The sequence below is a fragment of the Crocuta crocuta genome, unplaced genomic scaffold (genome assembly GCF_008692635.1).
Source record: "Crocuta crocuta isolate KB4526 unplaced genomic scaffold, BGI_CrCroc_1.0 scaffold561, whole genome shotgun sequence".
NCBI lineage: Eukaryota > Metazoa > Chordata > Mammalia > Carnivora > Hyaenidae > Crocuta > Crocuta crocuta.
The window spans coordinates 2,373,186-2,397,229 of record NW_027530529.1 but is presented as its reverse complement, the minus strand read 5'-3'; positions in this window follow the sequence as shown (position 1 = coordinate 2,397,229).

The following is a 24,044-nucleotide window of genomic DNA, read 5'->3' as shown; positions in this document are numbered from 1 at the left end:
CCCCCCCCCCCTCAGATCAGCAAGCAGCTCACTGGTAGTGGAGAGAACAGGGACTCTGGAGCTCAGCAGACAGTCCAACTCTTTGCTCTGCCAGTTCCTAGCAGTGTGGCTTTGAGCCTTAGTTTCCTTGCCTATACATTGGGGATAAGAGTCGGCTTGCATGGTTATTGTGACAAGTTCAATACTTTACACATGGCGGACGCTCATGCCTGGGACCTATGGATACATATTGATTTGCACTATGTCTTTTGGGTCTTGAATGATAATGCACAGGATCATGTGTCATTCCACCCCACGGGCTTCTAGGGTGCCACCAAACTACAGGGACCTAATTCCTCCCAGCCAGAATCAGGAGAAAGAATGTGTTTTCTTCAAACTGATGAACTTACATACATGAAGAATCTAATAAAGGTATAAAAATAGAATCAACATCCTGATGTACGTCTTTTGATTTGCCTTTACTGAAAAAAAAAAAACTACAGGAAATCAGAAGAGTCCTGGAAAATCAGGCATGCCCTTACACACTGTGTTTAGTCCCCCAATTCTTCAGATCTTCCTAGAAGGTGGCCCTGTGTTGAAGTGATCTGCATTATTATTGGAGTATTGTTTGCCTATGTCATCGTACTGATTCAATATGTTACCATAAAGAGTTACTTTATTATGGGAGGCATTAATTATTAATACTTCTTTAAACTAATGTCTAAAATCCTGTGGCTTTGCTAGGTATTAGGTAGAATTAAATAAGAATAGAATAATAACAAAATGAAACTGTAGCTCTTTATTGAGTAGCTGCTAGGCAACAGGCACTGGACTAGTCCCTGAGGTAGAGGAAGGGGGGTGAGGGCATGCTAGCAGGGAGAGAGAATGGTCATGCCAGGACCATCAACTTGGCCATTATGGAGTTAAATCATATTGTAAGATAAGATATAAATGTGAACCTTTCGATGGCAATGTCAGATTTAAGTAAACTTCAATCCCTGGCTCTTTCTGAGTGTTTTAAGAAATAGTGTTACAGCCCTTAAGTATTTATGAATTTGATTTCTATGACATACTTGAAAGGCAGTAAATAAAATTTAAAAATCGAAAGGGAAACCTTTTTGTGTTACTGCCTAGGGTACAGAGCCCCGAAAGTACAAGTCCTATCGGGCATTTGAGGAGGGGAGACCTTCCAGATGCCACCCTGTTCCAAATGCAGCAGCTTGGGTTCTCAAGGGGTCTCTCACCTCCACTGGCTCCACAGCCAAGTCAGAGCAAACCTCTCTGTCCCTTGACTTCCGGTTTTCCGCTCCTTTCTCCACACCCTGGAAGGGACCCTGAATACTGGTGCTCCTCCAGCAAGGGAGAGAATTCTGCTGAAGAGTCAGACAGAACTGAGTTCAGATCAGTCCCTCTTTGTGTAACTGAGAGAAGCTACCTACACTTCCTGATCCTTGATTTTCTTTTTCTTTTGTAATGATTTTATTTTTAAATCATCTCTACACCCAACATGGGGCTCGAACTCACAACCCCGAGATCAAGAGCCACATACTGGCAGGGCCAGTCAGGTGCGGCAGCCCCTAGCCATCTTCAGTTTTCTCATCTGTAAAACAAGGATTATAATAACCCCACTTAGCTTTTGTGCCAGAAATGGTGGAAGGAACAAAGGAGCGGATGTTTGTAGGGGGCACCTAGAAAATCAGGGAGAGAATCACACATGTGGCTACTTTTAAGCCACTGTTAAAAGGACAAAGCAGGGGAAATAGAACCAAGCCCTCTGGTTGAGAATAGTCCACTCATCCTTCCATGTCACACAGAAAATGCCTCTGGTTTCTACCTACATACAGGTCTAAATAGCAAATGAGGTAGAGACATACCTACATAGATGAGAGGTCTTTATCTGATGCAGGAGACCAGTGCCATAAACACTTCAGTCCAAACAAAGGGAATGGCATTGTTTGAAAGAGAAGAGTCAATAATTCTTAGAGCATTAACAATATGTGTCATATTATCATGCCCTTTGCAGCTTTAGAAGCCTTTTGTTAGTTTGAGAATAGAATAATGTATTATGGATAGGTTTACTCATAAAATTATCATGTTGGGGGGGCGCCTGGGTGGCTTAGTCGGCTAAGCGTCCGACTTTCGCTTAGGTCATGATCTCGCGGTTCGTGGGTTCGAGCCCCGCGTCGGGCTCTGTGCTGACTGCCAGCTCAGAGCCTGGAGCCTGTTTCAGTCTGTGACTCCCTCTCTCTCTGACTCTTCCCTGCTCACGCTGTCTCTCTCTCTCTCTCTCCTAGAAGTAAATAAAAAATTAAAAAAAAATTATCATGTTGGGGGTTCTAAGTTTAAAGGTACCATCTACCCAGATAGTACTTACATATTTAGTCACTTAATCCATTTGAGACAAACCTGTAATGTGGTCACAAGTGGAGCTGCTGAGCCTGAAGGAAGCCCTCAGCTCCTGGTTGGCACCCTGTTTGGAAGCAGTGGGCAGACACCTTAGCTCACGAGAGCAACATCAGCGTTAGTAAAAGAACAAAAAGCCCAGGATTTCTGAATCTGGGGTCCTCATCCATGTTAAGCAGATTCAGAAAGCACTCATATTCCCCGAGTGTGGTAACATGGAGGGAGAAATTCTTTTCTGGAGACAACTTTAGCCCCATGGAACCTGATCCAACCTCCAGTCAGCCTCACTCAAAACTATGTATTGCTTCTGACACATGGTCGCAAATCACACTTCCACTATCCCACTCCACCCTCATCAGAACACCTAGCAGTGTAGAAATGCTTCCATATGCCAGAAGCTGGTTTCTCCATGTTTGCTGAGGGGGATGGAGAAAAAGGTAGTGGCGTAGCCAACATGCATGTATGAGTAAACAGTTTGCTGGAGCACAGATAGACTGAGTACTAGCAGCCCTCAGAGTTAACCATAAACAATTGTGCATGCCTGTAGGCCTTGGTTCACTGATTATTGAGTTTTTGCCACCGAATGGCCTATTAGCAGGAATTTAATTATAATTTACATAGGTCATGGCAATAATCTAAAACAGTGAAAACATGGCTCAAAAATCCTGAATTTAGAAATATTTAGACTAGGAGTTGACTATGGCAGACAGAGCTTGGCATCACAAGTCTTCTACTCCAGACTTGACTCTGGCTCTTGCCCGGTGATCTTGGGCAGGACCATTCCTCTCTGGGTCAATTTTATCAATGAAATATGAAGATGCTAATAATAAAAATACCTCTGTGCAGAAGTGTTGTACAACTAAAATCAAGTAAGCAGGGGCACCTGGGTTGCTCAGTCGGTTAAGTGTCTGACTCTTGATCTAGGCTCAGTTCTTGATCTCACAGTTTGTGAGATCACACCCCACATTGGGCTCTGCCTTGACAGCACAGAGTCTGCTTGGGATTCTCTCTCTCCCTCCCTCTCTCTTTGTCCCACACTCTTCTCTGTCTCTCAAAGTAAATAAATAAGCTTTAAAAAAAAGAAAACAACAAGTAAGCAGAAGCACTCTGCCAACTGCTCAGCACTCCTAGACATCTGTGTTGCCTTTGTTGGTACAGAAGTGGGGAGGCCACAGGTACAATGCAAAGAGCACTGGCTTTTGAGCCAGGCTGTCTGAGTCTAGCTCTCAACTCCACTTCTTTGCATTAATCTCAGGTTTTCTGGCTATTGGCTTCAATTTCTTTATCTGAAACGTGGAGCCATCAGCAATGCCCATTTACATCTCTGAGGTAATATACATGGAAGAATCTGGTAAGTACTCCAAAGGGCCCATATCTGCATTTGCTCTCTATGGCATCCTTAGTGCTTAGCACAGTGGCTAGCGACTTGTAAACACACAATAAATATTTGTGGCACGAAGAAAAGAATAAGTCTCATCTTGGAAAGAATGATTCTCATCTTTCATATTGTCTCAGAGCTCAGGGCAGGGCTAGGTAAGATGTTGTTTGCAACCCTAAGCCTCTTTCCAATGCCAGGGTTAGGCAAGTCACAACTTGTTTTGTTTTATATCTGAAGGAGCATGTGCTGTTTCTGCCATTTCTGTTCTGATCTCAGATTTGGAAATGCAATCAGAGAGGGGGAGAAATACAGTTCAGTGCCAGCCTCAGATTTGCCCTAAGATTCACACAGCAAGCCCTCCTCTTTTCTTCTTCCATGGGTATATTTAACAGTCAAGATTCACTGTTAACCAGAGAAGGCCAAATTACAGGGTAGGTCCTGGAAACTTCTGCCTTCATTTATGAGGGTAGGGCTCCGGGAGGCAGAAATGGACACTGCTCTGGGATTTCAGGGCTCCACTGTCTGCCCTCCACACCTAGGAATTCCAATAACGTATTATCTGCATAATTGTAGATAAAAAGCTGTCCTTGACCCAGTCTTGGGGAATCATTTTAGGGGAAAGTCAAATATCCTGACTTAAATGTCTGAGTCATTCTTCTGTAATCATTTCCTCGTCAAAAATGTTGATTTCTGAAAAAAAAAAAAATTACCAGGAAAGGGGCACAGATTTACAGAGACGTTAGAAAACCAGAATTGACAAAAAGATTATCCCTTCAGCTCACCTGAATCCATGCCTTGCCCCATGCTTTCATTATCTATGAGCCAGAGTAGGCTGCCAGAAAGCTGCTGTTCTCAAAGATTATCTTTCCAAATATCAAATTGAGAAATTTGACACTTGCCAAGATGTCTTAAAAGGAAATCATGAAATCACCAAAACTCCTAGAGCCCTACCCCAATGTTCTTGGCAGTTGGATCGCATCTCTTTCCCTCTCACCCCCAGCCTTAGATACCTTCGCTTCTCTGACTAGCAAAGCCAGAGCATTCCTTTTCTTTAGGCAGTGCTGCCAGCTTCCCTAAGAAAGGGTATTTGGGAGTCTTCTACATTGGCCATTGATATGGTTTTGTCCCACAGGAGGAAGTTCCTTTCTTGCCACACATGGATTTGCACTTAAAAACGGGCTGCATGCAGCTGTCACATCATTTCATTTCATCTAATTAATGGCTATCATGGGTAAATTACTGCATTATGCTTAGAATTCTATGCATAAAATAACTGCTCCAAATATGTATAGGAATGTTACCGATACATAGAGTAATGGGAGTTTGACAATACGGTGCTTTTAAAGCCTCTTTAGAATGCCGTGGGCATGTCTAAAATAAAAGCGGTGGGAAATGAGAAGTTTGAAATGCTACTATGGGTATAAAATAAAGCTGAGTCTTAACCCTTGTCCATAGTGGATATGATATTAGCTTAATCCTCATCCTCCTGTTTAACCTTAGCTAGACTCGTTCTTTCCTCTCAAAATGTGTTTATCCAGCATGTGCTGGGAATTAGGCATGCAGCAGGCAACAAGACAGGCACCTACCCTCCTGCAATTCTAGAACTGCAGGGAAGACTAATACCAAGTAAGCAAATACCGGTAATTCTGAGTGAGGCCTAACAGTCAGGTTTAAATATTCCCTTTTTTGAGTCTCTTACAAATATTATCATCTAAGCGTATGCTTCTTCTCCACCTGAAATGTCCTGCCCAGCTTCCCCGCAAAGGGAATCTTTCAGACACATGTCATGTTGTCTCAAGTTTTCCCTGACCCCTAGAGGCATAATTAGGGGCTTTTCTGTGCTGTTTTCCAGAACATCCCAAGCCCTTTATTAAAAGGCTGTTTTGTGTCTTTCAACGGCTCTGGCCCTAAAGCGAGGTTCCTTGAGTTTGAATCAGAGTTCTACTCCTCACTGGCTATGTGGTCTTAAAGAATTGACAGTTACATCGCCTCCGGCCTCAGTTTCTCCATCTCTAAAATGGAAATTTATAATGGCACAAACCCTCAACCTTGTGGAGAGGATTCAGTGACTTGATCACATAAAAAAGCACTTAAAACAATGTCTGGCATGTAGCGAGTCCCCCCCAAACATGATGCACAGAGGCCCAGACCAAGGAAATTCAGGTCAACATCATTCTAGGAACTTGACAGTGCCCCCTGCATATGGTTTTGTTCTGTTTCTTGGTGAAGAACCAGTAAGCAAAAATAAGTAAGCATATCTTTTGAACAATCTCTTGATGTGCTCCCTGGCTCTTTTATTTAAATGTATGCTATCTTTGAGTTCCTTGGACACCACAGAAAATAACTGGCATTTCTTTAGAGTCAGCCATCACACTCTCTGAATGAGAAAACACTACCATGTCTCTTGTTTGTTAATGATACCACACCACATGCGGGAGAGGCCTATGACACAATGCAATTTCACTTTGTCAAGTGTCTTTCATCACAAGCTACAATCCCTGGCATTCAAGTTAAATAACAAATAATACAGTGCGAGAGTCATTGGGGGGGGAGGGGGAGGAGGAGAGTGAAAAGACCCAAAGAGAGGAGGAAGGCTATGAGCAGGAATGACCCGCCAGCAGATTTTAAAGGGCCTCCAACTCTTCCTCCAGCTGTGACTGTTTGGGAATGTCTCAGACGGAATGACTGGAAGGGGCTGTGGCTCATCAAATGGCTTAAACAATGGCTTTGATTTCATGGTGATGACACAGTTGCAGTGTGTTTGTCGTGCTGCCTCAAAACGCTATTCCGTGCGGGGCTTCCTATTTAGAAAGACGTGTTTCAACACACAAAACACTGCCTCCCTCTGCATTGTCAGGAGAGAATCAAAACAGCCGCCGGGGATTTCTGATGGGCACCGTGGAGTCACCCGCATCCCAGAGTCAGGGAGCGAGAGGCCTGACATCGCAATGATGAGAAGTACATTTATTGATGTTCGCTGTCGACAGACATAATAGGAAGCGTCTCACATACTCTGTTTCAGGGCTCAGCTCATTGTGGCCTGTGGGTCCCATCTACCTGGAGCCTGATCGTGGACAGCCCAAGAGCTAAGAATGTTTACATATTTAAAAGACTGTAGGAGCACCTGGGTGGCTCAGTTGGTTAAGCGCTGGACTTCAGCTCAGGTCATGATTGCATGGTTTTGTGGGTTTGAGCTCAGCGTCGGGCTCTGTGCTGACAGCTCAGAACCTGGAGCCTCTTCGGATTCTATGTCTCCTTCTCTCTCTGCCCCTCCCCTGCTCGCACTTGGTCTCTCTCTCTCTCAAATAAGTAAATTAAAAAAGTAAATCAAAATAAAAGACTGTAAACAAACAGACAAAAACCAAAAGCAGTAAGTACAAGAACATACAACAGAAATCTTATCTGGCCTGCAAAGCTGAAAATATATATTCATTGGTCGTTTACAGAAAAGTCTGCCGACCTCTGCTCTGTCTCATTAATAAGTCAGTGCAATAACGTGAGCATTTATTTTCCCCATTCTATAATTTGGACACTGCATCTTCAAAAGGAGGTACTAGTACTAACCTGACATTGTTCAGCTAGTCGGTGCAACTATGACCCAGGAAACACAAACTTAACTACTTACAGGACTTGTACAGATGATACAGATGAGTAATACAGGCCTGGTAGGGGCTGCAACAATGCAGAGGGCACATATCCCCTTCAAAGGACAGTCAATGCAGGCCAGTGGTGGCTCTCCAGGAATGGGTGACCCTTATTGCCAATTTTGTGATCTTTCAAGAAAAGCCAGGAAACCAGATTTTATGTAAAAGCTCCTTATTTTTAAAGGCTGGCAACGGATTCAACGTTTTAAAGTGCTGTATGGATCAAGCAAAACATGCCTGTGGGCTGAATCCAGCCTAAGAGCCTGTGATTTGAAACCTCTACATATTACTCTGACTTCGTTTGGTCCAGCTCCTTCACTTTACAGTGATAACACAGAGAATTTGAGGAAGGGTGAGTCTCCCCTCTGACTTTATAGTTTTGGAAACAATCTGAGAGGGTTACTGAGAAGTCCAAGGTCACACAGCTAGGTAGAGACAGAGGTGGGTCTCCAACCTCAGACCCCAGTCTTATTCCAGGGCTTCCCATTGGCCCTCTGATGAACAGGAATCTGTGAGATGCCTCTCCCAATTTTACTAGGTCATGTGTCCCACAAAGAGCATGGCTCTAACTGGACCTCAACTGCGAGTCTCCCATAGCTATATCGAGTGAGTTAGTGGACCAGCACCCCTTCCACCCATGTTGGAAGGTGGCCTGAGTTAGACCTGCTTTCGGGGGAGGGGATTCTAGGAGAGCTGGAAGCGGAAGCTAATGAAGGAGAAAGAGATACAGGAGGACAGACGTTTTTATTTCCGTAGGTCAGTAAGCCTGCTGGCTGCAGCCACAGCTCTTTTCACAGGGAACCTGGGAGATTTGGTGTTCCTGCTTGCAGCCCAGGTGATGGAGTGGGAGAGGAGATTCTCTCCATTTCTGTAAGGAACATAGCATAACTCTGCTGAGGGCCAGCAGGAAGGAACTCAAACACTCAGAGCTACAAGTCCAGATGCGGCACACTCAGAGAAGACCCTGGAGGCAGTGGGCACCATGAGGGGCTACCCTGGAGTGATTTCAAAGCTGGTGGAAAGAGGGGAACATCTTGCAGCCAGAGCAGTAGAAAGAACTCTGAGCCCTCATGAGAGGCGCCAGCACATCCTGGGACACGTGTCTGGTGGGGAGAAATGCGTATCTGGTGGTCCCGCACGGGCACACGCAGGGAGGAAGACGTGAATCGGATGCCATGACTGTTCATATGGCCTCGTTGGCAGTTTGGGAAACTAGGGCCCACGTGAGGCAGCTGCCTTAGAAAGATCACAGCTGGAAGCTTCACTACTTAAAGTTCAACTCAACTCCTGGACCGGCAGTGTCAGGGTTATCTAGGAGCTTGGTAGAAAGCAAGCCTACAAACTGGAATCTGCACCGTAACGAGATCCTCAAGTGATTCTTGTTTTTTTTTGTGTTTTTAAAAATTTTTTTTTAATCTTTATTTTTGAGAGAGAGAGAATGCAAGTGGGGAAGGAATAGAGAGAGGGAGACAAAGAATAAATAATGAATTTATTTCATTATTTCCCCTCCTCTATAAAATTGGTCATTTGACTTTCATATATCTATACCCAATTTTTCCCACAATGAAAATTGTTATGACCTTTTTGATTGCCCATGAAATAAAGCCTTTTCTACGATTCTTTAACCTGGCCTGCAGTGTTCTGATCACCTCTGTAAATTTTCCTGTTATATAATCATGACATTCTAAAAACTGGGCAATAAGTGTAATTTCAATCATAGGCAGGAATTTTATCCTGCTTGTAAAAAAACATGAATATTGAAAAAGTGCAACTCAGAAAAAACAAAACAACACCAACAAAAAAACCCAAAAACCAACCTGGGAGTTCCAGGCTCCCAGACATCAGGCTCCAGGCTTGACATGGGGCTCAAACTCAAGAACTGCAAGATCACGACCTGAGCTGAAGTCAGATGCTTAACTGAGTGAGCCACCCAGGCACCCCCATGATCCCCAAGTGATTCTTAAGCACAGTATAATTTGAGAAAACTTTGGCCTCAGTATTAAGAGTAATAACTCTAGACAAATTGCAGGTTGTAATCTGAGATCAGCCACATCTCTGTTCTGTGAGATTGACCAAGTGACTGAACATCTCCACTCCTCTATTTGCTCATTCTTAAAATGAAGGTAATAATGGTACTTATTTAGAGGCCCACTGTGATGTTTAATTGAGATAACCTGTAAAGCATGGTGTTTGAAGCATATACATTCTTGGTAAAATCAGTTACTGTCATTATTATTATTACAACCCAATGAAGCTTCCTCCCACCCCCAACACAGCCTGCCAGTAATCATAATATAAGAAAATAAGACTGATATTTTTCAAAAGACTAGAAACTAAAAATTCAGACCAGAGAGCATCCCAGTTATCCTCATGACAGCCAGGCAGGCACTATTATCTGCTGTTGAAAAATGAAGAAACTCAAACTCTCAAATTCATGTAGGGCCCTGGGTGTAGACAGCAGAGCTTCTCCAGGAAGGAGCATTAGCCCCCAGAAGTCCTGGGTTTGGACTTCTGCTGCCCATGGAAGGTTTACTGCATATTTTACTCCTACTCCCTCCCCAACACCTACTAAAACCAGAGAGAAATGAATAAATGGAACAAAACCACAAAGCAAAAAATAATTGGAGAGGAGACAAAAGGATTTTGGATCTATAAAGCAGATGGGCAAGAAATAATTGACTTAGGCAGACCCGAGAAAGTAAAACCAAAGCTATCAGTGGTGAAAGCCCACAAGCTATCTCATTTCACTGCAGGAAAGCTCTGAGCCCCAGGAAAGCTCAGAAATTGGAAGCTCAGGCACTTCTGAAAGTGAGGGGTTCGGGTCGAGTTGAATGTCTTAAGATTCCCTCCTGTGTCCTTCCCTCCTGAGTGCCTGCCCCCTCCCTCCTCCAAACAGGGGATGAGTGAAGATGTACTGTTTGGAGTAAAAGGGTGAATGAGAGACTAGACGTGTGGAAATGGTGCAGCTGAGCTGAAAACAGGAACAAGAGGAATAAATGAAATCTGGGTGGAAATAGTGAGACTACCTCCCAATCCCTTCCCCCATGAGGCTTCTAGAAAATCTTAGCAGCTAGTCTTGTCCTCCTCAAGAAGAGACTAGAAGATTCCTTTCTGGTGAAACTGAGTGGCCCTTGAGAAAAGACTTACAGATACTGTTGAAGAATTGCCAATGAAATGACCCAGCCAGGTGACCCTATAGGCAAGCCCACTAGGCAACAGATTTTACTCATACATGCTAAAATTTCCAAGAAGTTTTAGTTAAATAGGTACGGATAGTCATAGATCGCCAACACCTGAGCAAATCCCTTACAATGAGAGGTAAACACAAAAACAAAGTAAAATTTTTGAAAGCCTCAAACACATAGAAAAAATGAATGGAACAGTAGAAATTTTCACAAAATACATCATTAATATACGTAGAGAGATTTAAAAAAATATGTGCACATGAAACAAAAGCTGGAGACTGTTGAAAGAGAAAAATATTCCAACAACTAAATGCTTAAAAATTAAAACTATGACCGCAGAAATAAAAACCATCAACAAATGGGTTGAGAAAAAGCCGAGAAAACCTCCAAGCAAGAACAAAAAGACAAAAATATGAAAGGGAGGAAAGAGAAGATTAAAAAATTGGAAAGAGTCTATGAGCTCCAATATCTAATAACAGGAATTCTGGAAATAGAGAAAAAGAAAATCATCAATGAAATATTTGAAACAAATCCCTCAGAGTCTCTGGAGTTAAAGAAACCAGCAACAGTTCAGCATATTGGAAGAAAGAAGAAGACCCATGCCAATCAGCACACGATTTCTGAAGAAATTTTCTGAAGAAAAGAGAAGATTCTAAAAATTTTCAGAAACTGTCTGGGGGGAAAGGTCACAAAAACAGGATAAAGAGTTAAAAATGGTATCAGACTTCTTTTTAAAAATTCTTTTTAATAGTCATTTTATTTTTGACAGAAAGAGACAGAGACAGAGTGTGAGCAGGGGAGGGGCAAAGAGAGAGGAAGACACAGAATCTGAAGTAGGCTCCAGGCTCCGAGCTGTTAGCACAGAGCCCAATATGGGGCTTGAACTCATGAACCATGAGATCATGACCTGAGCCGAAGTTGGACACTTAACCAGGCGCCCCAGTATCAGACTTCTTAACACTGGAAGCAAAAGGACATTGGAACCATCAGTGTCCTTAAAATTATAGGACATTTATTTCTAATCTAGAATTCTGTATCAGCCAAATAAGATCTCTAAAACTTTATCTCCCACATGTTTGCTCTCAGCATGAAGACAAAGAAGGGGAGACATGGGATCCTGGAAATGAAAGATAGAAATACAGGTGTGAGATCCAACAAAATGTCCAGGAATATGGTAGAGGGAGAACTTGAAATGGGCTGGGCAGCAAGCCTACAAAGCAACCAGTCATGTTGGTAGCATTTAGACTCAGGGAAACCATATTGCCATGACAAACAAAAGCAAAGCAAAGCGCATATAAGGAAAGAAAAGAAATGGACAGATTATTTGATGAGTCGGAATGTATTGAGGGAAGATTCATAACTTGGTAGAGAGTTTGAGGATGGAACAGTGACAGGGACCTAAAACACTAAATAAATTTGAAAAAAAGAAAGAGAGGCCAACTGTTAACTCAAGAGGAAACAAAACACAAGAAAGTACATCATAGTACACTACCTGGCTCAGTTGAGAATAGTTTTTATGCATCCATAATGGTGGAGATACTAATGTTGAACCAAACATCCTGAAGTAAGTACATTGAGAAGATGAGGAAAAGGGAAGAGTCTGTGTAAAGAGGAAAAGGACACTTCAACCATCATCCTCGATTATAGAAAGTATATTGATAGTATCTAAGAATTAAAAATCCAGAAACTGCTGTAGGAACAAATTATCTAGTAATATGGAAATAAAAACCAAAAAAAGTAGTTTACCTGGTTGAGAGTGGCTGCCTCTGGGCAGAAGGGACATCAGGTGGAGTGGGGTGGTGACTGGCAAGGCAGGTGACTACTATTTTGCATTAAAATCCTTTTAGAATATTTGACTTTTAAAGTTATGCTGATGATTACTTTGATTAAAAATAAATACTAAGTTAAAAAATAAGGTTTGCCTTTTTATGGGCCTCCAAACTTCATGCTAGGGAAAAAGGGTTCTGAAGATAATATTCTAGCATCAGGCTGGACGTGCAGGGTCTCCTTGTTTTACTGCAGAACAAAAGCCTAGCAACAGTCACCCAGAGACAGATACTATGCATGTGAGAGAACCCTGACCAAGAAGTCAGGAGCCCTGCTTGATTCCAAAATATGTGATCCTTTTACACCTCTATTTTCTCTTCCTATAAGACAATATTCCTGTTCTGTCTCCTTCATAGTGCTGTGATGATCATGAAAGATAATGGATGTAAAATGCTGTGTAAATTGTAAAGCACTCCACGGATGTAATAGACTATCATTATTCTCCCCACATATAAGATTGGCAGATAGTTTACTATATTATAATTTATGCCATCTGGTTTATTTTTGGGTTTTTTTTGCAAATTTTTTTCTGATAGCAAAAATAAAAAAGGTTTATTATGGAAATCATATAAATACTAAAAAGCAGAAAAAAAGGAAACCAAAGGAAACTAAAAATTACCTTTAATTGCATCATCAAGAAATAATTACTGCTAACTTGTATAACTTTGATATATACATACAAAATATATATGTGATTTATATATACATATGATTATTTCCTACTACATAAATATTGTGGCTAATTTCATAAATCAGTATATATTTTCCTATAGCATTATTTATTATTTGTATTGGAAGGAAGGAGATATAGATAGAAGACCAAAGAAGTTAAGTAAAAACTGAATTAGAAGTAATGTAACTAGCACAGTGCATTTTCCTTTTTAAAAAATTCCTAAACCTGCCAATTTAAAAAGGCTATAAACAATACTAATCAGTAGAAATAAGCAACTCCTGGTAGCAAGATTGTGGTTTTTAGCTACCATGTCCCACTAAAAAGAACCAGGGGTCCTCTGAAAAATGGATGATTTCAGATCTGGCAGAGGATAAGTACAAGATGAGCCTGAAAAATCCTATTATCCTGGGGGGGATGGGGAAGGAGGCTATCAAAGACCTGGGAGTCAAGATGTTCCCATTGGCCAAAGATCGCATAGTTTGAACATCAATATGAACAACAACTAAAAAGGAATGGAGATGCATCAACCATATTTAAATACATGAACTCAAAAAGAAAAAAGAAAACAAAGCAAAAACTCATTGCTTACCTTTGGAGAATGCCAGGGAACCAACTCACTGTTCGGAAACCTGATAAGCAAAAGGAAAGAATCAAACATTTATCCTGCCTTTTTGGGTCAGCAAATAGTTCATGAGAGGAAGTTTCTCTTTATAGAAGTATCCCAGTTAAAAGTAAAGAAGGAATGAAGGTGAATAAATCAGAGTATGATCAGTTTACAACCTTTAGGCAGATGAAGTCTAGTCCATGAGGATCACAGACTACTAACTTTGCAAAGACAGGTGGCAGTACACAATAAAATCTAGACACTCTTGCCTCAAAGAATTCACTCTGAATTGGGTCAAGCTTCTAGAACTAACTACCAATTTACTGGATATATAAGTTGTAGAAGAACAGTTAATCCAGAAGCGTGAATTCAGTAAATTCAGATTATCGGAATCTTAGACAAACAACCCCGTCTCTTTAAGGAATAATGTATAAGTGGGAGCAAAAATAAATACAGGAAAAGCTATCAAAAGAGACTTAGTGGATATATCAACCAATTGCAGTGCATGGAGTTTATTTGGATCCTGACGCAAACAAACAAACTGGAAAAATAAAGATTTATGGAACATTTGGGGCAGTTTGAATGGTGAGGGGGACCGTTGAGGACGTTAAGAAATTATTGTTATTCTAAGATGTAAAAACATATTGTGGTTAATTTTTTTAAAAATAGTGCATACATTTTAAAGATATTTACTAAAATATTTATGGACAAAATGAAATGGCGCCTGAGATTTTCTTCAAAATAATGAGGGAGGCAGTAAGTGGGGAGGGATATAGATAAAACAAGATTGGCCATGAATTAATAATCATTGAAATTAGGTGATGGGTATAATCTGTTTACCAAACTTTATAATTGACTGGCATTCTCTTTATTAAGTTAAAGAAAGGTCACAAAAATATTTATGGTGAATCCTTTCCAAGTTCATTAAATATTCTTCTCACCATGATCTATAACAGCCATACAACAGTTCATCATACTATGAGGTACTATAATAGAATTGATCATTTACTAATTTGTTGACACTGAGATTTTTTCCCCCAATTTGTTGCTATTACTCCTAATACTGGTAAAACTCTTTTGGAAAATTCTTTGGGTCCATCCATGATTATTTTTTTCTTGGTTAGTTCTCTTAAATGTAGACATAGATTCCTGGCCTGAAAGCTCCTAACAATGGAAAGCTTTTGGTAAACAGCACTCAATTCTTTTTCAGAAAGGTTGTACCAATATATACCCATTGGCAGTATAGGAGAGTAACTGTCTTCCGGGCATGTCATATTTCTCTTATACATTTCTCATTTGAGAAGCAAAAAGAAAAAAAAACTTTGGTTATTACTGTATTTTGCCTTTCTTGGAGTTACAAGTGAATTAAATATATATCATGTGCTTAGCTTTGTAATTTTTTGGTAAATTAGCTTTTTATGTTCTTTGACTACTTTTCAATTGAGATGTCTTTTCCTTATACATTTGTAAAACCTCATTGTATATTAAAGATAATAGCACTTTTTTGTGTGTTTCAAACATACATTTTGCTCTTTTGATTCTTGGTTTTATAAATATATAAACATTTCAAAAACTTTCTACAAATTTTTGACAGTTTTAAGATTTTTCCTTTTCATGTCATACTTAAAAATGTCTTCTTTCTTTACCTCCAAAATGATGTAAATTCTTACCTCTTCTTCTTCTAGAATTTTCATATTTTCATTTTTTATATTCAGTGTGAAAAATTTTAAAGGGATATGACGAGAGATAGGGATCTAACTTTTTTCCCTCCAAAGTGATTGCTCAGTTACAACAGCATTGTTAATTGAAAGGTTCGTTTTCCCAACTGATTTGAAACTTCAACCTTTTTGGTTGTTTCTTTTTAGAGCCAACATACTCAGTAGCTATAATATGACTTAATTCCCTTATTTAATATTTTTCAGCAGCCTGAAAATATGGGCCTGATCTTAGGTTAAATGCTTGATATTTATTGAAATGAATAGATCACAATCACTGTGACCCCTGTTGTTAAATTCAGATGCTGCATCCATATAATGAGATAGTATGCAATCATAAAAAAGAATGAGGAAGCACTTATTTCCAAGATAACTGTTATATGGAGAAAATAGTATATAGGCTAGAATAGTGTTTATTTGGGAATTAACATTAATGCTACTCCTTTTGTCCCACAGGCTGATAAAGCCTAGGAATATTGCATTATAACTTGATTTGGGAGGTCAGTGTCTGGCATCACCATCATTAGAATATCCCCATAGAGGCTTTAACTTAGCCTTTAGCTTTAGGTTGGTGTTTTGTTTGCTTTGTTTGTTACCTTCCTGATTACTTCCAGACAAATGGCCTCCGGACCAACAAACAGTTCTAGTAAAGTCTGCATACTTCTAAGAGTAGGAAATGGATCTGATTTAGCTTTGTAGAGGACCAGCATTTGCCATCTGATCTACCCTGCAGAAGAAAAGGCAAATCCACATGAGCAGCAAAAAAGCGTGTTAGGCAAATAAGAAGAGAGGACAAAAATTATCAAGAAAGGAGGCCTTGGCTGAGGCTTCTTCTTTGGAAAGGATCACATGACCCAAAGCATGTAGGAGAAAAGCTTTAGGAGACCGCTTTTTTGAGGATACCATTGCCAGAAGCCCTGGGAACGAAAATGTTATGCAAGTGATGTCAGCTGATACAACATCTCTCTGCTTGAGAGCAGGGGCTGACCTAATCAGAGAGGATGCTTCCACCATGGAATTTCGCCAGCTAGTCGTCCTTACAACAACAGATGCCAGTTTCTGATCGGTGTTTTCTGGTATCTGTGTGCAAATGTCCGTGGAGGAGCACATTCCGAACCACTATGTGCTCATGTGAATCTCAGCTCCCCTGCCTTAACTACGTGCCCTCAAAAGCAGAAAGTAAGTATTGGTATGGGATGGAGTAAATTCGTGTAAAATATCCATCTTTCCCAGGGGCATGTGTATAAACGCTCACAGGCCCTTCACCACTAAAGAAGGACGGGAGCCCACAGTCATTCACTCATTTCAAAATCTTTGTGCCAGGCTCTGTGGTAGGTGCTGGGGATCACGATAGTAATTGAGATACTCATGAAACTTACTTTGCAACTTATCTTGCATGTTGGTCAGATGCTTAAAGAAAAAGTAAGGCAAATTCAGACAGAAATAATTGTAGTTTGTGAAGCATGTGATGAAGGAAACAAACAGGATGCAATGATGGAGAGTAATGGAATGGTTTGCTCTGGATAAGATTAACCATAATGTGAAAGGGGTACAGAGAGCCCACTTCACTGCTGGTGATATTAATTCCTTCCATCCATCCATCCATCCATCCATCCATCCATCCATCCATCCATCCATTCAATACAGTATGGTGGCTCAGAGCCTGGACTTAGATTCCAAACTAAGGTGGAATCTGGCTTTACCATTTATTAATCATTAGTGATCTTGGACAAACTTCTTAACTTCTTTACGTCTCAGTTTTCTCACCTATGGAATTGGGGTAGTAATCATATCTAGTAGCAACACATGGTGTTGCTCTAAAATTCAAATGAGATAATGCCCTTTGCTCAGTCCTGGGCACAATGCTCAGTACATGCTAGCCACTTTGTTGCTGTGTCTTCACTCAGTGAAGGAATATTTACTAAGAACGTTTAAGTACCAGATACTCTTTTTTTTTTTTTGTAATTTATCATTTTCTTTATTTTTGAGAGACAGAGGGAGACAGAGCATGAGCAAGAGAGGGGCAGAGAAAGAGGAAGACACAATCCACAGCAGGCTCCAGGCTCTGAGCTGTCAGCACAGAGGGGCTCGAACTCACAAACTGCGAGGTCATGACCTGAGCTGCAGCTGGAAGCTTAACCAACTGAGCCACCCAGACACCCCTAAGTACCAAATACTCCTAACACTGGAGTGCAGTTGGGGAAAGAGAGACCAGATCCAACCACCTCCAAAAGAGAAGATGTGTGTGAATCCAAGCAGAGGCTTCCTCTAGCAGACACATTCAAAAGTTATTGTTAAGCCCCAAATCCAAGCTTTGAATTCCCTCAAGACAGAAAGGCAGCTCAAAGGTTAGACTAAGCCTCACAGAAAGAAGGCTCACAGGCTACACTGAGTTACCTGCCAGAGAATAATATCCAGTCTCACCCCTTGGCTTTTAAAAATAGGGTTATGCTGGGGCGCCTGGGTGGCTTAGTCGGTTAAGCGTCCGACTTTCGCTTAGGTCATGATCTCGCGGTTCGTGGGTTCGAGCCCCGCATCGGGCTCTGTGCTGACTGCCAGCTCGGAGCCTGGAGCCTATTTCGGAGTCTGTATCTCCCTCTCTCTCTGACCCTCCCCTGCTCACGCTGTCTCTCTCTCTCTCTCCTAGAAATAAATAAAAATATATTTAAAAAAAATAGGGTTATGCTGGAAAATTCTGGAGAGTGGGATCCCATTCTGATTCTGTGGAGACAGAAACACTTACGCCCCAATTTACTGTCCCAAGTTACCCTGCGACTTGATGAGAGAACTCACTGTAGTAGTGTTAGAGCCACACAGAAGCCTTTCCAAGAATGTCTTCTGTTCTTTCTTTAGTTCTGGCCACTGCTCTGCCTGTCTGGGTCCTCCCATGCAAACTAGAAGTAACAGGATCCTAGTGGGAAGGGGGCAGGGCATGCAAGTCTTGAGTGAATTCTACAGATGGGGAGTGGCTTTGAAAAGGTAAAGGGCTCTACTTGTGTAAGGTATTATATTATTTTATATTACTGAGTTGTGGAATCTGGGCACAGAGTAAACATTTCTGTAAGATGGACAATCACAGAGATTGAGGGAACCTTACCGGGGAGCCATTTACAGCAGTCCTTCCAAAGAATGAGAACGTTCTCTGGCTGGTACTTTTCTTGCTCTCTAATTGTGAACGTGTGATGGTGCTTATCAGTGGGCATCCAAATCCTGTGTAACCAGTTTGTGAATTTGAGGTAGTATCAGACTACAGGCATGAAACGTTGCCCCTTACCCCCACGTGTCTTCTTGATTGAAATACCTTGCTTTCTAAAACAATTTTCCAGTAACTGCCAGACTATGAAGAGAAGTGTTTTTGCAAATAAATGCATTTCCTAATTAAAACTTGCCCTTTAAAGACTCACATTTTCTCGACCCCACTGTAGGTTTTCTTTTCCTTGTAACATAGCATAGAATCAATAAGGGCAATGCAAACGTCTTTAATATATACAGTTTCAACAGCTCTAATAACATATCTGCCTGCCTAAGAAAGAACGCCTTCTCCCCCTCTCCAGCCCAGCTGATAATTTCCCCTGATTTGTTAAACGCCCTCTTATTTCACTCTCAAAGATAAAGCTTAAAAGGCAGCTAGTCTTCAGGGGGAGTGTGATGGGTGGATGGAAATGGGATCAAGTGGAAGAAGGGGATCACAGCCATTTTTTTAGATGACAGCTCTTAATTTTTGTTATGAAAGTAATGAATGTTCATTGTTTGGAAAGTTAGAAAGTATCCTAAGACCATGAAGAAGAAAATATATATTACTCATAATCCTGTCACCCAGAGGCAACCATTGTTAATATTTGGCATGGTTGTTTGGGTTTTTTGGGGTTTTTTTCCCCAGATTTTTCTCCATGAGGATTTTTACACAGTTAACAATTTTGAAGTCTGCTTTTTAAATATTTTACATGACCGTTTTAGCATTTTCCCATGGCTTGAGGAACTCTGCAAAGAAGCAGAAGTTTAGAGTGGCACCATACTATTCTGACAAGGCTCTCTGTCCCCCAACTCACTTACTGACTTGACCACTTAGGCTGTTTCAGTTTTTTCCCCCCATTATTAAAAATAATGGACTGCTATTATATCTAATCTACTGTTTTTGTTGTTTGGTTGATTGGTGTTCTGGGTAATACATGGGACTGGCCGTTTGGAGGGTCTTAGGCTGAATATTATAGCTGGGTTTCCTGTGGCACAGAGCAGCCATACAGGAGAATGTCAAGCTAGCTATAGAGTTAGATTATAGCCTGGGAACAAGTGACCTTACTTTTCCCTCTCCAACCTCTACTTCCTCTTGAATTCTCTGGACATGGAAGTGAGTAGTGCTACCCTCCCCCCAGATACCCAAGCTTGAGAATTACGAGTCCCTCTGGAGGTCTCCTTGCCCAGCCCATTCAACCAGTTGCCAAAATCTGTTCATTTTACACCCTCGGTCTCTCTGAAATCTCTCTCCCCTTCTCCATCCTCATTGCAACTGCCTGAGGTTACCTAAATGACCTCGGTGAGCATCTCTGGTCTTCCCAAGCCACTCCTCTTACTTCATTTCTCTGCATTGCTGCTAGGTCATCTTTTTCAAATACTTAAGATCATATGCCTCCTCTACTTAAAAGTCTTGATAACTCTCTGCTCCCCCCCACCACCACCACCCTGTACCTGAGCCATCAAGATGTTTGAGTTCCTTAGCTTCATTCAAGACCCTTCAAGATCGAACCTGACCTACTTGTCTACACTGTCCCATGCACTCCCTTCATGTGCCAACTCTGAAGCCATAATCCGTTCCTCATGCTTTCATCCATGTACCTGTACTGTTACCTCTATTTAAAAAGCACCTCCCTTCCCTCATGGTCTAGATAACATTCCTGTCTTCATATTTCAGCTTGATTGCCACCTCCTACAGGAAGTCTTCCCTTACCCACAAGGATTTGGTTGGGTATCCCTCTGTGCCCATACTTTTTCTATTCCTTAGGCAGAAACCCACCATACTGCGTCTCTCTTGGAATGTGGGGATTTCTTCATCTTTTTAAACCTCTAAATACTTGAGTTGTATAGCTCCCAAAGACAAGGAGAGTCTTCTACATAAGCACAGTAATTATCAAGATCAAGAAATTAACATTGTGCTATTAATGTCCCAATCCAGGACCACAAGTTACATGTATTGTCATGACAGCTAAGCCAGTCCTTTAATCTAGACCTGTTGCAGAATCCTTCTCTTTCATGATTTTGGTGTTTTTGAAGAGTACATGACAGTTATTTGATTGAATGTTCCTTAATTTAGGTTTGTCTGATGTTTCTTCATGATTAGATTCAGGTTATTCACTTTGGGCAGGAATACCGCAGGCGTGAGGTTATATCCCTCTCAGTGTGTCACATCAGGAGGCACATATGTCTAACTATCATATTATCAGTGATGCTGACTTACTAATTACTTGATTAAGGCCCAGTTGGCCAGGTTTTTCAACTGTAAAGTAACTACCTTTCTCACTGAAATTAATCAAAGATACTTTGAGACTACACAGAATATCTGTTTCCCATCATACTTTCACTTGCTTGGGCCTCCATTTTTTCTCATCAGTCAAATGAAATGAAACAGAATGAACAGTGGATTCCAAAATTTTCACTCTCAAGGATCCCCTTATCATTTCCCTTCTGCCATGGACCTCGTGCTTTGAAAGATTCCATTCACCAAAAAAATGGTATTTCTCAAGGCATATGTGTGACTCATTTTTCTATTATACATCCATCAGACATGCCCACCGCACTGTATGCTCGCAAAGGCAAGGCCTATTTGCCTCTCTGCTCTGGAGATGCCCAGAGCCCATCACAGTGCCCACCAGAGTAGGCAGTCAACAGATATTTGTCAAAGGACTGAATCTACCTGCCAATCACAGCTTATGTGCAGCATTTGATATCCATAGTGAGAACACAAAGTTGATACATGCTATACAAAGGCAGAGGCTCTTAGCTAGTTTCAGAGGCTTTGTCACTGGTCAGTGTTCAGTTATGAAGATTTTACTTTATTTTATTTTAAATTTTTAAATGTTTATTTCTGTGAGAGAGAGAGAGAGAGGGAGAGAGAGAGAGAGAGAGAGACAGTGTGAGCAGGGGAGGGTCAGAGAGACAGGGTGATACAGAACCTGAAACAGGCTCCAAGCTCTGAGCTGGCTGTCAGCACAGAGCCCAACACGGGGCTCGAACCCACAAACCATGAGATCATGACCTGAGCCGAAGTCGGATGCTTAACCAACTGAGCCACCCAGGCGCCCCCAGTTATGAAGATTTTAAACACAGATAGGGCAGATGCATGGAACCCTCTCATCCACTCCTACCTCTGTCCCTGACTTTCTGGGATGCTTCAGGAGATGCTGAAGGGGCATTCCAGCACCCCAAGTTTATAATCTCTGTGATGTTTCTGTAATCAGCAGATGGCAACTGGACAGTCTCTAGATCATACAATAGAATTTTTTAAAATATCCTAGACCTGTTGCCTCATTTCTGTAACGTTAGCAATGTCACATTTCTTCCTTCATTACATACTTTAGATGGTGGAGATAGAGTGGAGCGGAAGATCATGAAGGGAGTTTTGCAAAGGGAAGGGGGTGGCGGTAAGGGAAGTCACAGCACATTATTTAAACTTCTATATGCCCAGTGCTTTCATTCCTTTGTTCTCTCTTGTAAGCCTCACCATAACTGGTGAGGTAGGTATAATTCTCCATTTTACAGATGAGAAAACTGAGGGTGGGCGAGAGGTAATGACTTGCAGGAAGGCATGCAGCTAACACGCAGCAGGGCCGCGGTGGGGATTTTCTCCAGTCTCCCTCCAAAGCCCCTGCAAGCTGCCACTGCACCACAAAAGAAAATGCCCTTCTCTAAAAATGCCTTCTGATTGGCGATCACAGTCCAGAAATGCAGAGGACACATCTCTTGGACCACGTTCTCTGCAGATATTTTTTAAATGATTGGTATCACGACTGAGTAGCTGTTACCATGGTTTTGGGGAAGTTGTCCGAGGGAGGGCCTTTCTCTGGGCATCTTGTGAGCCCGAGGAAAGAACTCAAGTTCTCAGCTCTTAATTACCTCTGGCTGTGCTGCAGCAGCAACGCGAGAGAGCCTGTCCCCGTGAAAGTGTTGAGGGTGTGAAATAACATCAGGGGGTGGGCGGGGAGGGAAGCCGCCGGCCCCAGAGAGACCCGCGGACAGGCGGAGNCAGAGACACAGGGGAGGAAGCCAAAGCGGGAGGAAAGAGAACAAAAGGCAGGAGAGGAAGTCGAGAAAAGTCAGGACAGGGAAGGAGAAAGTTTGAGCAGGGGACGGAGACAGCGAGCGAAGACGGTCAAGGAAAAGAGCAGACCGAGAAAGAGAATTCGAGAACGAAAAGGCAATAAAAGGGAGCGAAGATGGAGAAAGGANCGCGCGCACACCCCCGCCCCAACCCCCCAGAAGCCTCGGGATTGCAGCTGTTTCATGTGGGGCAGCAGTGCTGGCAGGGACGCCGGCCGGGAGCGGCCGGGAGCAGGAGCCGGGCGTGCGCGCGCGGCTGGAGGCTCGCGGGGGCTCCGCTCCCCTCGGGAGCTATTGTTGGTCTTGCTGGAGCTGAGCGCANCGAGGCGAGCCAGCGTGGAGCCCGAGCCTCCGTCGCCGCAGCCCTCGGAGCCCGCCGCGGACTCGAGTCTGGGAGCGAAGGTTAGGGGGGAAGAGCGGGGAGGTGGGCGCGGGTCTCGGACTCGGGACTGCGGGTGGGAGGGAGGCGGCGCGCCCGGCTTCGTCTGCCGCGCGGGGAGCCCCTTCCCCGCTCCAGCCCCAGCCCCGGCGTCCGCAGCCCCTCTGCAGACCAGCCTGCCCCCGGGCCCGGGCGGGCGCTGGATGAGCCCGGGAGGCGGCGCCGGGCTCTGGCGGCCGCAGCCTGTCTTGCCGGGCGAGCACCAGCTGCAGNCAGCGACCCCGGCCCCGCGCCCTCTGCAGCCCGCGCGGCGCTCGCCTCTTCTCGCCCGCCGCCCTGCCACGGTGCTGGCGTTCCGTTCCCAGCGAGTGGAGGCTGCATCGCCGGTGGACGTTCAGAGCGGTCTTGGGTGTGAGTGTGAGTGTGTGTGTGTGTGTGTGTGTGACTACTCGCACCCCTGGCTTGGAGAAATGTGCTCTGGGTTGAAATGTGATCACCGAGCTCCGTCATTTTCCTCGGGTTTTAAAAATGCAGTCTATGGAAGGAGCAGACGTGAAGGTGGTATAGGAGTGTGTGTGTGTGTGTGTGTGTGTGTACGCGCAACCAAGGAATACACAGCCAACTACTGGGGGCGAGGGGAGGTTCAACTGGTGAGTCCTCCTTGGCTGGGCGGTAAGGTGAGCTTCGCTGGCCGCTGCCAGCCCCTTCTCTGCCCTGCCCCCGCCTAGGCGAGGTTGGAAAGTACTGGAAATTCAACTGCGTGGTGTCTAACTTTGGAAGTTGGCTCCCCTTTCAGGGCGACACGTTAAGGCGATTTGTGCACCTTGGTCCTTTTCGACGAGGGTATTATTACTCGGTGGGGTACAGAGCCCTCCTAGAACCGCGCCAATCCCGGGTCCATGTCCCTATCCTCCTCCAACCCCTCCCCCCCCCCCCCCCCCCCCCC